The sequence below is a fragment of the Spermophilus citellus genome, assembly GCF_964194105.1.
Source record: "Spermophilus citellus genome assembly, chromosome: 4".
NCBI lineage: Eukaryota > Metazoa > Chordata > Mammalia > Rodentia > Sciuridae > Spermophilus > Spermophilus citellus.
The window spans coordinates 13026593-13039935 of NC_138185.1; the positions used below are offsets into that span (position 1 = coordinate 13026593).

At 62.5% G+C, this 13343-nt stretch overlaps 1 long non-coding RNA gene across 3 annotated transcripts; it reads left to right on the top strand.

Annotated features, from left to right (window-relative positions):
* Nucleotides 1–6381: 6381 nt before the first annotated feature.
* LOC308646582 lies at nucleotides 6382–12264 on the top strand. Of its 3 annotated transcripts, none has more exons than XR_014021426.1 (3): nucleotides 6382–6512; nucleotides 6835–8231; nucleotides 8899–11667. It is a non-coding gene; the product is annotated as an uncharacterized lncRNA (long non-coding RNA). The 3 variants fall into 3 exon arrangements; XR_014021427.1 differs by lacking the exon at nucleotides 6382–6512 and adding an exon at nucleotides 11679–12264 and having other exon boundaries at nucleotides 6643–8231; nucleotides 8899–9803; XR_014021428.1 differs by lacking the exon at nucleotides 6382–6512 and having other exon boundaries at nucleotides 6643–8231; nucleotides 8899–9215; nucleotides 9647–11667.
* The last annotated feature ends 1079 nt before the right edge of the window (nucleotides 12265–13343 follow it).

Sequence of the window (13343 nt, forward strand, 5' to 3'; positions counted from 1 at the left end):
CCACTGTGGGGTGTGTACACGGACATGCCACCCAGCTCCCTGGGCACAGGGTGATTGGGAGACCCAGAGATTTGTGGGAAGCCTCTGAAGGGTGGCAGGGCAGTGTCACAGTAGAAGGCATAGAGGGTCAGCAGGGCACTCCACACGAGGATCACCCAGCTGCTCCCGACAAGAGGCAGATCCGAGCCACGGCTGAGGCGGAGGGAGGCTTAGACCTCTCTCCAGGTGCTCGTACCCCAGCCCCTCAGGCAGGGCTTGAGTCCTGGACAGGTGCAGCTCCAGCTGCCCCTCACCTGCCATAGTGGCCAGGCCAGACACCACCCCCGCGGCCCTCCCCACCACCATACCCCACGTGGCAGATCCGGGGTTTCTGCCTCCTGAACCTGTCGGGAGTCTTCTCCAGCTGCGGGCCCCCACCTCCCCTCACTGTCCGCGCTTCATGTCACTGTCCAGAGCTTTCCTCTCCCCCAGTCCCAAACCCTCCATGCTCCCCATGGCCCTTGAAGTGGCCGCCCTGGCCTCTCCTGCTGCCCGCCCCTCGCTCACTCACGTCCAGCATCAGGGCTCCAATCTGTTCCTGGACACACAGGCAGATCCTGCCCCAGGGCCTTTGCCCTGCTGGCCCCTCTGTCGGGAACCTATAGCTTCACCAGCTGAGCACGCTGTCAGCTGCTCCACTTTGTCTGTGTCCTCACCTGTCCTTGCCCTGCTCCTGCTGAGCAGGGACCAGGAGTTTGTACCTTGTTCGCTGCTCAGCAGGGAACCTGGTGCTGACATAGGCTGTCGGGGGTGGACTTGGTCTGAAGGCCAGCAGGCCGCAGGGATTCTGACAGAACAGGTCCAGCAAGTGCCAGTGAGGGTTTAGGACCACCCCCTGGGTGGAGGGTGCTGGCTGCCAGTGGGGAGAGGTCTGGACACACGCTGGGAGGAGCAGGCTCGAGGCTCTGGAGCAGAGGCACAGGCAGCGTGAGGAGTGGCCACCACCACTGAGCCCTTGGTGCCTCCTGAAGCCCACCTGCTGGCCGACCCACCTGGGGGAGGGATGTGAGTGGGTGCACAGTGGAGTCCACCGTCAGTGCTGCAGGGTTGCCCTTGGTTGGCCCTGGGCTTGGAAATCAAGAGAGGTCACCCCGAGGGGGGAGGATGTCGGGTGGACCTTCCCCACCTGCTTCTGGGGTCCTTGGGCCCCGCTTTGGCTTTTCCCAGTCGGTTCGTCTCTGACGTGCAGATTGCCCCTCTGTGGTTCAGGCCCAGGCTCTGTCCAGAGGCCTGCAGAGGCCACGTCAGGTGGAGTCTGTGGGCTTGCTTTTCTCCCCAGGGCCCTCCCTGCCCTTCCCCCACACTGAGGACCCACGGCCTCCCAACCCAGAGCAGATAAGGGCAAGAGGTGCCATGGAGGGGGTTGTGGGCACTGCCAGGGTTATCGGCAGGGCCACTCGCGGCTACCGCATTTCCTGTCCCTATCAGCCAGGGGCAGCCTCTGATACAGGCCTTCAGGACGGCCTCGGGTCTTGGGAAACACCCTCTGGGTTCCAGTACTCAGGACCCTGGATGGGAAGACTTAGGAGAGAGGTTTCCTGAGGTCACCTGTGCTGAGCTGAGGTGCAGGGCCACAGGACGCCAGTGAAGACCTGGCCCCAGCCGCTGACGTTCGCAGGCTGGCCACCGCCAGGCACTCAACAAGCATTTTCCATGGATGTCTCAGTTGCCCACGAGAGCCCAGGTGACAGCTGGGGACCGAGACATGGAAGAGTGAAGTCCCTGCACAGCCCCAGGAGGCCTGTGGAGGCACTGCCCTAGAGGTGAAGGGCAGGGGGACCTGGGAGGCCCTGACCCCACCCAGAACATGGTATGCCCTGAGCCTGGCAGTGCAAGGGGCCACGATCATCTTCCCGAGGGCAGGGACATCCTGCCCTCCGCTGTGTCCCTGGCAGCAGCACAGTCCTGACAGAGCAGGTGTCGAGTGGGTGTGGGCTGCAGGGCATCCTCCCCTGTGTGCCCCTGACCTGTCGGCCTGGCCCGGGTCCCACAGAGCTGGGCCAGGAGCACAGCCAGCCACACACCTGGTGCACCGGCGGGGAGGTACACGCAGGCACGGTCACGCACGTCCACACCGCCTCACGAATCTCCTCCTTCGCCCTGACGCACTCAGGCACAGTGAGCACTTGCAGGTGTGCACATATGTGTGTGTGTGGAGGCTGACATGTCGAGGGCCAGCCTCCCTGGCTACGTGCTACCCGAGAGCCATGTGCCTGAGGCCGGAGTGGCAGGAGGGAGGTGGAGCTGAGCCTGTCAAGTGGCACCGAGGGGGCAGAGGAGGCAGGGCAGGGCTGGAGCCTCTTCCTTCTGGCCAGGGGAGCGAGCGATGGCAGGCCTGACCCTGGCAGCCCTGTGCAGGCCCGGGTGGTTCCGCCCCGTTCCTGCCCAGCCTGGGCTTGCTTGGGGTGAGAGTCCCTAGGGCCTGAGCCCTGGTTGCCATGTAATGGCCTGCTGTGCTGTGTGCCCCCAGGTCCCCACCCTCTCTGACCCTGCTGCCCCGAGTTACCCCCAGGAAACCACTGCTTGTGGGGCTTGTGCAGCAGCAGGACCGCGAGGAGGCCACGGTCACGGCCACCTTGCTGGACTGGGCAGGGGAGCCCTGAGGCCTGTGACTGGGGTGGCTCCTCCTGTCTCAGGAGGTGGTGAGGCTCAGGATACGGAGCCGTGGCAGTGTGGCTAGGGTCACCGCCCACTGGGCCACCTCTAGCTGTTACCCTGGAAGCTGAAGGAGGACACCTGGGGGAGCAGGACCAGCCTGGACGTGAGACCCCAGCGGGGGCAAGGGCGGACACAGGGTCAGGGTCCCGAGAGCCATCCCATCTGTGGCCTTCCTGTCCCCCCACTGCCAGGAACCTCGCCTTGGAGAGGAGAAAGGGCTTCTCCACGGCCACTCTCAGGGGTAGCCATGAAGGGCCTGGGCTGGCCACAGCGTGGGAGCCACACAGCGGGTCACCTCTGTGCTGCTGGCCTGGTCACCCTGCCTGCTGCCTGGGGAGGGCGTCCCTCATTCCTGCTCTGAACCTGGGTTTCTTTCCTGTACAGATTAGGTGATGCCTGCCCAGGGCCCAGCGCCTCCACGGGCAACAGCTCTGGGGTTCTCAGGACAAGAGGTTCAGCGGGCTCAGGGGGCCACTCCGCCTGCTCCACAGTGAAGACCATCGCCCCAGCCCCTGGTTCAAGGCTATTTGCACACCCCAGTCGGGGTTGTGAGTCAGGCTGAGACTTACACTGGAACCCTTGGGGGAAGCCGAGCTGGGGACAGATAAGCCCAGAGCTATTGGGGGAGGGATTTGTGCATAGGAAGAGGCTGCCCAGAGGAAGCCTGCCAAGGGACAGTAGAGCCAGGAGTGGATAAGAGCAGAGATGGGTCTTGGTGACATCTATGGGGCTCCCTGATCCCACTCTGCCTGAAGGTGGACCCTAGACTTTTTTATTGCAAAAGCTAATGTTCCCCCTTTCACTTAAACCTGCCTGACCTGGTCTTTCGATCCCATGTAACCAAGATTGGACCTACACAATCTCACATGGTGTGTGGTACTTAGAATTAGGTTTAGTGACATATTACAGAAAATCCATTGTAATGATTTTAATCTGTTTCTATGTGAAAGAATTCTGATGTGCACAGTCCAGGGCTTGGGTGAGAGCACTGTGGCATCAGGAACGCAGGCTCTTATCTTCCCAAGTACAATCTTAAAACATTGTTTCCTTCCTCAAAGTCATCTCATGGACCCAGATGGCCACGGGAGCTCCAACCATCATGTCCAAGTTCCAGGCAACAGAAGGAAGGAGGAACAGCCAGGGAGGGGGTGCCTTGTTCCCACTCTGTCTGAGCCTTGGTTTCTTCCCTGCAAAGATTAGGTAGAGCTGATCCCCTGGGTGACGAGCTGAGCCACGGTCAGTTCAGCTGTAAATGGGCTAATAACTGTGGTCCCCTCCCCCCCAGCGTGTCGCAGGACGACAGGACCAGTCAGGTGGCACTCAGTGGAGCCTTGTGTGGTGTTGGGTGGAGCCCCAGCCCCACAGCCAGCAGGAATAGCAGAGCAGGCAGCAGAGGGGAGGTGAGAAAGTGCCACTTGGGCCCGGTGGTTCCCGCAGGTGGACCAGGACCTTTGGCCCTGTCAGACACAGCCTCTGCCTCAGCCTCATTCCTGGGCCTGCGCTGTCCTCAGCCTCCCAGGACATGGGAAAACTGCTGTCCATCGAGCACTGCTCGGGGCTCCCCGCCCGAGATCCCTGAGCCCTCCCAGCGTCCTGCCCACTCCACAGCTGGGGAAACCAAGGCAGGGTCCAGAGAGTGGACTGGTGGCCTCCTGGACCCGAAGCCACGTGGTCTTCCCCAGGACCCGGTGGGCCACCGCCTGTCTTTCGTCTCCCCACTCTAGAGCCAGTGGGTGTGTGCCCCCTTTCCCCGCTGCTGCTCCTGCTGAGTCACCTGTCTGTCCCCTGGAGATGTAAACACCAAGCAGGCTCCAAGCAGCAGGTTGGGGCTGTCTAGTGAGGGTGACAGGGTGCTGGGTGTCACCCGGGGCATGCACGAGGCTGGCACCTGGCCCTGCAGATACCTCCTGGGCCTCCCGCTGTGGCCGATAGGGCCACCCTGCTTATCAGCCTCTGCCTGCCCACTCCCGGGCCTCAGCGGACCAGTGGACTGCACCTCAGAGCCCAGCCATGGGGGACCCCACCCGGCTGAGCACCACACACCGCAGCAGCCCAGGGAAGCCAGCCAGAGACACTGGAAACGCCGTGTTTCCCCAGGTCATGAAGCACGCTCCGGGGCGACTCCCAACTAGACACAGCGTGTTCCAGTAAGATGACCAAACAGGCAGTGACCAACACGAGTGTGAAGAGTCAGTAGCCGGACAAGGCGTTGGGCAGCTGGAGGGGGCGCTGGGCAGCTGGAGGGGGCGTTGGGCAGCCGGAGGAGGCGCTGGGCAGCCACAGGGGGTCCTGGGCAGCGGGACAGGGTGCTAGGCCGCCAGAGGGGGCTGGGCAGCCAGAGGGAGTCCTGGGCAGCCGGAGGGGGCGCTGGGCAGCCACAGGGGGTCCTGGGCAGCAGGACAGGGTGCTGGGCAGCCAGAGGGGGTCCTGGGCAGCAGGACAGGGTGCTGGGCAGCCAGAGGGGGTCCTGGGCAGTGGGACAGGGTGCTAGGCTGCCAGAGGGGGTCCTGGGCAGCCGGAGGGGGCACTGGGCAGCCACAGGGGGTCCTGGGCAGCAGGACAGGGTGCTGGGCAGCCACAGGGGGTCCTGGGCAGCAGGACAGGGTGCTGGGCAGCCACAGGGGGTCCTGGGCAGCAGGACAGGGTGCTGGGCAGCCACAGGGGGTCCTGGGCAGCAGGACAGGGTGCTGGGCAGCCACAGGGGGTCCTGGGCAGTGGGACGGGGCACTGGGCAGTAGGACCCGGGGCCTCACTCTGTTCTTAACCAGCTGAGAGCTGGAGCTAGACTGGGAGTCGGCGAGGGCTGTTGGTCACGTCACCACACTCGGGCAGCTTCTGTGTCCTGCATGTGCCCTTTTGTCCCCTGGGTTGAGCTGGGGCTGCCACTGCTGCTCCTCCAGCCACCAGGCTCCTGTCTCTGGTGTCCTGCTCCATCTTAAAGCACAGGGCGGCCTGTGCTGTCCCCTCGCCCCACCTCCACAACCCACGTGAACTGGCTCTGCCAGCCCCAGGTCCCCCTCCTCCCGTGTCCCTCGCCCCCCATCGCCCCAGCCCTGCCCTGAAGTCACCTTCAGAGAGCCTCGGGGACTCCTTGTCTGAGTGTCTCTCCATGTCCTCAGACTCTGACGCTCCCTTTCTGAGCCATGTCCCTCTGCGGCGGTCACTGGGATGGGGGAGGGTCTGGCTGTCACTTGCTCCTCCTCCCCCCGGGTGACACCCCCTCCTGGAGGGCCCAGGGCTCCCCACCGCACAGCCCAGCTGGGGCAGGTCAGTGTGCCCCGGGTCGGCCCATCCCTGCCCTGGACAGTGCTATCCAGCTGGAGTGGGAGCTCTGTGGCCTCCAGGGAGGGGACGCTGCCAGGCCCAGTCCCCCATCCCGAGTCCAGGCTTCAGGCAATCCCGGACGAGCAGGGGGTGTGGCCGTGTCCCCCAGGGCAGCAGAACAGGAGCCTCAGAGAGGCAGCCCGAGCCCAGTGTCGTGGGGGTGCCTGCCCGGGCCACACAGCAAGTGGAGGAGAGCGGGACCCAGCCAGGGACCCAGCCGGGGCCCGTGCCAACAGTGCGCTCCCGGCCTGCTGCTGGCAACCCACTGGTGGCACGTCCCCAGGGGAGGGCCCCGGGGCCCTGAGGACAGCACTGTGGAAGGGCATGCACGTGGAGACGTCTGCCATGGAAGGAGCGTGGGAGCAGCGGGCGCTGCCCACTGGAGCTGCGCTGCCGCCTGAGGGTGAGCGCCGGCTGCCAGCAGCCCCCACCTCGCTGCACTCAGCCTCCAGCCCCAGGCTGGGGGAGAGGGACCCGCCATTGAGGTACAGGTGTGTTTGATCAACTCCCCCATGGACTTGGCTACAGAGAACCCTCCTGCCATTAAGCCCTGGGCAGAGAGAGGCCGGAGGAAGGCTGTTAAGGAAGAAGGGTGGGCGGGGGAGATGGAAAGCCGGAAGGAGGGGGGAGGGGGAGGGAGGGGGACCCCTCCCGGCAAAGCCAGCCTCGCCTGTGAGGTGGTCCCCTGGCAAGGGACAGTCACTCAGGGGCTTTGGATCAGCATTCCTGTGTTTGAATCTGCCTCCCTTTCCTTACCAGCTGTGTGACCTTGGCAAGCCACTTGCCTTCTCTGACCCTCCTTTTCCTCATCAGTAAAGAGATACTACTACAACCTCATGGTGCCCCCTGGGACACAAAGCAGAGTAGGCACCTAGGGCCTGACGGAGGGAGAAGCATGGACCTGAGCCTCTTATGTTCCTGCTGCTGCGCCCAGCCTGCCCTGTCCCGAGAAAGTCCCCTCTTCATCAGTCCTGGATACCAGCATCCTCCCCATCTTCCCCCCACCACTTCTAAAGATATCGGGGTCTCCCTGGACCAGCACCACCCCCGATGGCATCCGTCCCCTGCTCTCTGGCTCTAACCCCAGCTGGACTTGCGAAATCTGTCCAGACCCAGAGATGGCTACGGCAGGCCCAGAAGGGGCCTGGCATCCCCCAGAGCAGCTCTAGGTTCCGGCCACCCAGCCTAGATGTGGCCCTGCCTTTGCTGCAGGAACCCAGCTCCAGGGAAGGCCGGCCCTGGCATCTTGCCATGAGCCACTGTGTTTGGCTCCCCGGACTTTTCTTAGATGCCCCCACTGCCTGCTTTTCCTTTGCTTTCCCTGGTTTCTTGAGCCGTGAAACAGCCCCTGCCCTGGGTCACTGAAGAGTCCACACTGGTTACCTCCAGAGCTCTGAGAGTTCAGTGTGACAATGATTTTTTGTTAATCCACTTAGGGCAGCTGTTTTTGGGGGATGGGGCCCTGCCCCCTTCCCACTCCTCTGTGTGGCTCTGAGATTTCTCCCCAAGCCTGGCATGGGGCTGGTTTTTATTAACTTAAACTGGGTTTAATAGGATGCGGTGGTGCAGACCTGTAATCCCAGCAGCTCAGGAGGCTGAGGCAGGAGGATGGCAAGTCCAAAGCCAGCCTCAGCAACTTAGCGAGGCCCTAAGTAACTCAGCAAGACCCTGTCTCTAAATAAAATATAAAAAAGGCTAGGGGTGTGGCTCAGTGGTTAAGCACCCCTGGGTTCAATCCCTGGTACAAATAACTAAATAAAACTAACAGTGCAGAATCAAAGCAAACAGGAACAAGATGCCACTTCACACCCACCAGGATGGCTGGGACCAGTAAGTCCCACTCGCTGGGGATGACACAGAGACAGGAGCCCTCACCCACTGCTGGCAGGGATAGAGAACTGAAAACTGTCTGTCCGGAGCTTTAAGTGATTAGACACAGAACTGGCACACGACCCAGAAATTCTGCTCCTAAGAACACATGCCCGAGAAATAAAAACACATCCATCCCCAACCTGGACTTCACTGTCCTGAGCTGCACTGTGCTTAACATCCCCATAGCAGAAACCACCCAAGGGATACACTCAGTATGGTGGGCCACAGGTGGAATATTATGTATCCATGAACAGGAACTTAATACTGATAGCTGCTCCCGTGCCGATGAGTCTTGGAGACACGTTGCCCAGTGAGAGACGCCGGTCACAAAGCCTCTGGTAGGACTCCATTTGTGTGAAATGTCCAGAATAATCAAATTCACAGAGTCAGAAGTAAAGGAAGTCGACGGGTAGAGTTGCTTAGGGCTGGGGCAGGTGGCTGCCGCCCACCAGGAGCTCCCTCCAAGCAGGCATCCGGAAGCCATCGGGCCAGAGCTCTGAGGACAAGGGGACTCTGCGAGAGAACACGTCAAAACTGGGGAGGGGAGGTCTGTAGGCCCTGCACTGCGACTCCCACCCTCTGTCCTCAATGGCGCGGCTCCTCCCCCTCCTCCTCACCATCTGCACCCACAGTCCCCGCTCAGCTGGAATCCTGGGGTGGAAGCAGGGAGGTCAGGCATGGCCTGCATCTCGCCCTGGCTGGGGACATGGGCCCTGCTTGGCAGAGGCCACAGGAGCCAGGGAGGAGGCGGGTGGAGTCGGGGGTCCACCATGGGGCATCCCCAGGCCACACTGGGAGCCCCAGCCCCGTGAGAGCAGACAGAGCTGGTCGGCCCCCACCAGGCCTCTGCTTCCACTCCCAGCCTCTGCTTCTGGCCTCTGTGACACACACCTGCCCAGGTTCAGCCCTGGACAGGACTGTGAGGGGGCCCGTGGAGTCAGGGTGGGCTGGACGGAGGGCCTGGAGAGCGGGGACTTGGCACTGTATTCTCATCTTTGTTCCTAGGGACACCCCAAATGTGTGTGGCTCTGTCCTTACAAAACCAATGAAGACCAAGAGCAAATGCTATGGTGGCTCCTGGAGGCCTGCAGTCTGAAGGAGAGTCCCCTCTAATCCCGCCCGTCAGCCTGCCCTTCCCTCGTGCCCCCGCGGAGTCACAGCCTGGGCCTTCCCTGAGCTGCATCCGCCCCTCCAGCCAGCAAGGATCCAGCAAGGAACAAGGGGCCCCTCCTGCCCCCAGGCTCTGGGCTTCCGGGCGGAGGGAAGAGGACACCCGAGAGGAGGAGACCCAGGTGGCCTCTGGGAAGAGTCACTGCCAGCAGGTGGGTGAGGCCAGTAGGTGGGAGGCTGAGGGCTGGATGGTGGCCGGGTGGGTGGCAGGCCCCCTCCAGAAGGCCTCTGGGGGACAGTGGTGGGAAACCAGGAGGAGGAGGTCATCCCGTGGGAAGTCGGTGCTGGCCTGGGCGGGCGGGGAGCGCGGCAGCTGTGCAGGGGCCCTTTGCCTGCTGTGGCCCCGGGCCCCATGGCCAGCTGAGCCCAGCCCCAGAGTGCTGGCCATGACGGCTGTCCTCAGAGCCGCTGAGCTTGGGGTGCTTTGTTAGGCAGCTTATGGTAAAACTGAAACAGACAGCAGAGAGATGCAAGAAAGAACCTTCTAGAATAAAGGAACACAGTCAAAGGTTATAAAATGTCTTGGGGCCCAGCTCAGATGCACCCGAGGTCCAGAGACTGTTCCCTAAAACTTCATTTTTAGAATTGATTCCTCCCCCTGGGCCTCCCTGCGTGACATGGGCCTTCAGTGCGGGGTCCCTGCTCCTGCTCGGGCAGTCGGGAGTGGGGCCAGGGTTTGGAAGCCTCTCCGCCCTGGCTGGAGACTCGGGACAGGAGGTTTGGGCCCCTCCTGCAGATGGGTGAGCATGGTCGTTCGGGGGGTGGTAGTGTTCCCTTTGCCTCACGCCTTCAGAGCTAGCCTGGGGACAGTGTGTGAGAGCATTGGGCCGGGCAGGTGCAGGGGTGGCCCTTCTCAACCTCTGACCCTGGTGAGCATCAGTGTGCCGTCAGCTCCAGGCCCCCGGGCACCCTGGGCTGCCGAGGAGCCACACCCTGGGCAAGGACAGCGTGCCAGAGCTGCTCTAGGACTAGGGACACGGCTGCCACACCAGGGGCACCTGACCTTGCAGCTCGGCCCTGCATGGCACAGGCCACGGGAGCCAGGGAGGAGGCGGGTGGGCGCGAGCGAGGGGCGGACGCGTGGGCTTGTCGCTTGTAGAGGGCGCCCAGGGTGCCTGCCTGGGGGGGGGGGCTAGAAAGAAGACCAGAGGGTGAGCCACAGGGAAGCTGGACCAGGGGAGCAGGGGGAGGAGCCCCCTGGCTGGAGGGGACTGCGGCGGAAGGGCCAGCAGGCATGGGGTGCCGCCTGGGGCTGGGCGCAGGGAGGCAGCGGGGGCCACTGCGGGGCAGGAGGCCGGATTCTGCGAGCCGACTCAGTGCTCACAGGGCCTGTGGCCGCTGCGCACGCACGTGGGTGACAGGCCAGGAGCCAGGGACAGGAGTTTGTTTGGAAGGTGGGTGGGACACTAGCTGGGAAGGGAGAGGGACTTGGTGGCTCAGAGCTTTCCCGCCTGAGCACCTGGAGCAGGAACATGCCTCCCGGGTAACTGGGAGACCCACGTTCCCTCCTGACCTGTGGCCAAGCGCAGCGTCGGGCAGCCCGGGCACCTGGGCCCAGGGGGATGGGTGGCCTGGGACAGCACCAGGTGGTCAGCCAGGCCTGCTGCACTGCTGCCAACCTCCGCCTCCCTCCAGGACTGGCCTGGAGACCCTCGGCAGGCTGCGGTAGCTGCTGCAGGGAGGGTGCCACGGCCCCTCACCCTGCCTGGAAGCCGAGCTGTTCCCCACGCCCGGGGCCTGGCACCCAGAGGGCATGTGACCTGTGGGTTCCGAGTGCAGCATCTGCCACCCACTGACCCGCGTGGCTGGCTCTTCAGGGGAATGGCCTGGGCTCTGGGGAGCCCAGCTCGGGCTCAGGCTGGCCTGGACTTGGCCTAGGGAAGGCCCGTGGGCCCTGCTGGGGAAGGGGTCCTCGTCTGGCAGGAGGGGCCGAGGCTGGCAGAGTGGGTGAGCAGGTGCCCCTGGAGTCTCCTGGAGGGCCCGACATTGCTGTGGGTGGACACACTGCTGCCTCCAAGGTCCTGGGGGACAGCTTCGCTCCCCTTCAGGCCGCAGACTCCAATTTTGACCATATTTGCTGCAGAGCTGTGTGGCCCCCTGGGCCGTGGTATAAATAACAGTTATTTGCTCTGCCTCCCAGTGAAGCAGCCTCCAAGGAGCCCGCGGCTCCTGTGTGCGGCAGTGCAGTTTGGGGACATGGTCCTCTGCAGGAGGCTGTGTGGGGCTCCGCTAGGCTGGGAGGGTTCTGGAAGTTTTGACTCATCTGTGGGATGCTGGGGACAAGGGTGTGGGTGTCCCCCTGCCCAGGGCAGCCTACAGAGTGAATCGTCAGCCTCCAGAAACTAAGGTGAGGCCACCATCCTCAAGGGTGGGCCTTGACCTGCCCCTCTCCACCAGTGGTCCCCGAGGCTGCTGCCTGAGCTCCCACCACTGTGCCCAGGTTTCTCCTGGGAGCCAGCCTCCTTGCTCCCAGCCCCTGAGTCTCGTGGGTCCAGCTCTATACTGGAGTAGGTGTGTGACCCTGAGCTGGGGAACAAGGACACTGCATGCTACCAGCCTCAGAGACTGGCTTAGGAATGGACACACGGCCCTGTAGAGACAGGCTCTTTCCACAGACATTCACCTGGAGCCTGCAGCCCGAAGCAGCTGGGACCACCTCCTGGAGGGTGAGCAAGGAGCAGCATAGGAGGCAGCCATAGAGGAGGTAGAGAAATCAAGTCCTGAGAAGTGTTGAGGCTGCTGGATCCAGCTGTTCCTGAAGTGCACCTATGAGAGGGCCAGTCATCTTTTTTCATCAGACTGGTGGACTGGTCCTGAGTAAATCATGACCAAGACTGATATGTCACAGCGTTAGGCAGAACTCCATCATGACGTGCTCCAACCAGGTCCGCAGTTTGGGTGTCTCTCAAGCTCCAAGTCCTTAGCAAAGGCTCTGGGGAAGGATCCATTTACAGACCCATTGCTTCGGCAGGTCATGGTCCCTACAGGCCGCTCACCTTCCTTCTGATGCTTCCCACGTGATCCTTCAGAAAAGACCTCTCCATTCTCAGCCTCCCTCTTGCTGCCTCCAGCTGGAGAACACTCTTTAAGGTCCATAACCTCAATCACATTTGCAAAGTCCCATTTGCCGTGTAACATATTCACAAGTTCCAGAAATTAGGACATAAATGTCTTGGGGGGCATTCTCCACACCATTGCAGTCTGACTTGGGCTTTCTGTCATCTGCAATAGAAAGGCTTTTGATTGGCTTGCTCTCTTTCTGGAGATTGGGTGGACTTGATTGGTTCATGTAGTTGAAGTCTAGCATCAGGAGTGGCTGGATCCAGCAGCTCAAACACTATCTTAAGGACTGGATTTTCACCATTTCTCGCCTATTGTGTTGTTTTGGGACTTGGGCTCCACGGATGGCCCCTAGCTTCCACCCTCTGGATTAGTCTACAGGAAAGAAGATGTGCCCCTTTCCATTGGGCCCTAAAACAAAGTTAATCTCCTTTTTTTCTTGCGGGAAAGTCTATTTCTGTTCTTAAACTCCTCACCTGGGTCAGACTCTGATGCTCCGCTTGATAGTCTCAGAATCACTAAGTATTTCCCCGAGTGACTGTACATTGAGCCCGAGGATTGCCCTTTGTTCCTGCTGTGTGCGGGTGACAGTCCGGAGGGGGCAGTGGGAGAAGTGGGTGGGGCCTGTGAAGGGGGGCGACAGGCGGGGCCAGTGGGCGGGGCCGCACTGGGGCCACCTACCTTGGAAGAGCTGGCGGGGAGGCGACAGCCTGTGTCCACCCCTGGAGCGAGACCCGCTGGGCCCGGAGGAGGTGGGAGCAGAGGCCCAGCTGGGGCGCGTGGTCTCCCGCCGCCCTGCGAGCCGGAAACCCGCGGAGGCTGTGGACCAGCAAATTTCTGGGGTTTGAGCGCTCCCCCGGGAGCCCCCAGCACGCAGGGTCACACGTGCAGTGGGTGGCTCTCACTTCCTCCCGGCCTCCGGGAACAGTGCCGCCGCCTTGAGGTGCCCACCTCTGCCGGCTCCCTGCGCGCTGCCCCGCCCCGTGGAGGGACCCCGGTTGTTCTTTGGAGGAGCCGGGTTGCCGGGGTCCGCTCGGGGTGGGCAGGGTGGACAGTCCCCACTGGGGCGGGCCCCTTCACGCCTTCCCGCCGGCCCCAGAGCCCCGCTGTCCCCTCCTGCTGCTCAGGGACTGGCCGGCTCCCTCTCCTGCGGGTGCCCGCCGCGGTGGGACCCACAGCATCAGGTGCTGTGGGTGCGTTTCTCCTCCCCAAGCCCAGCT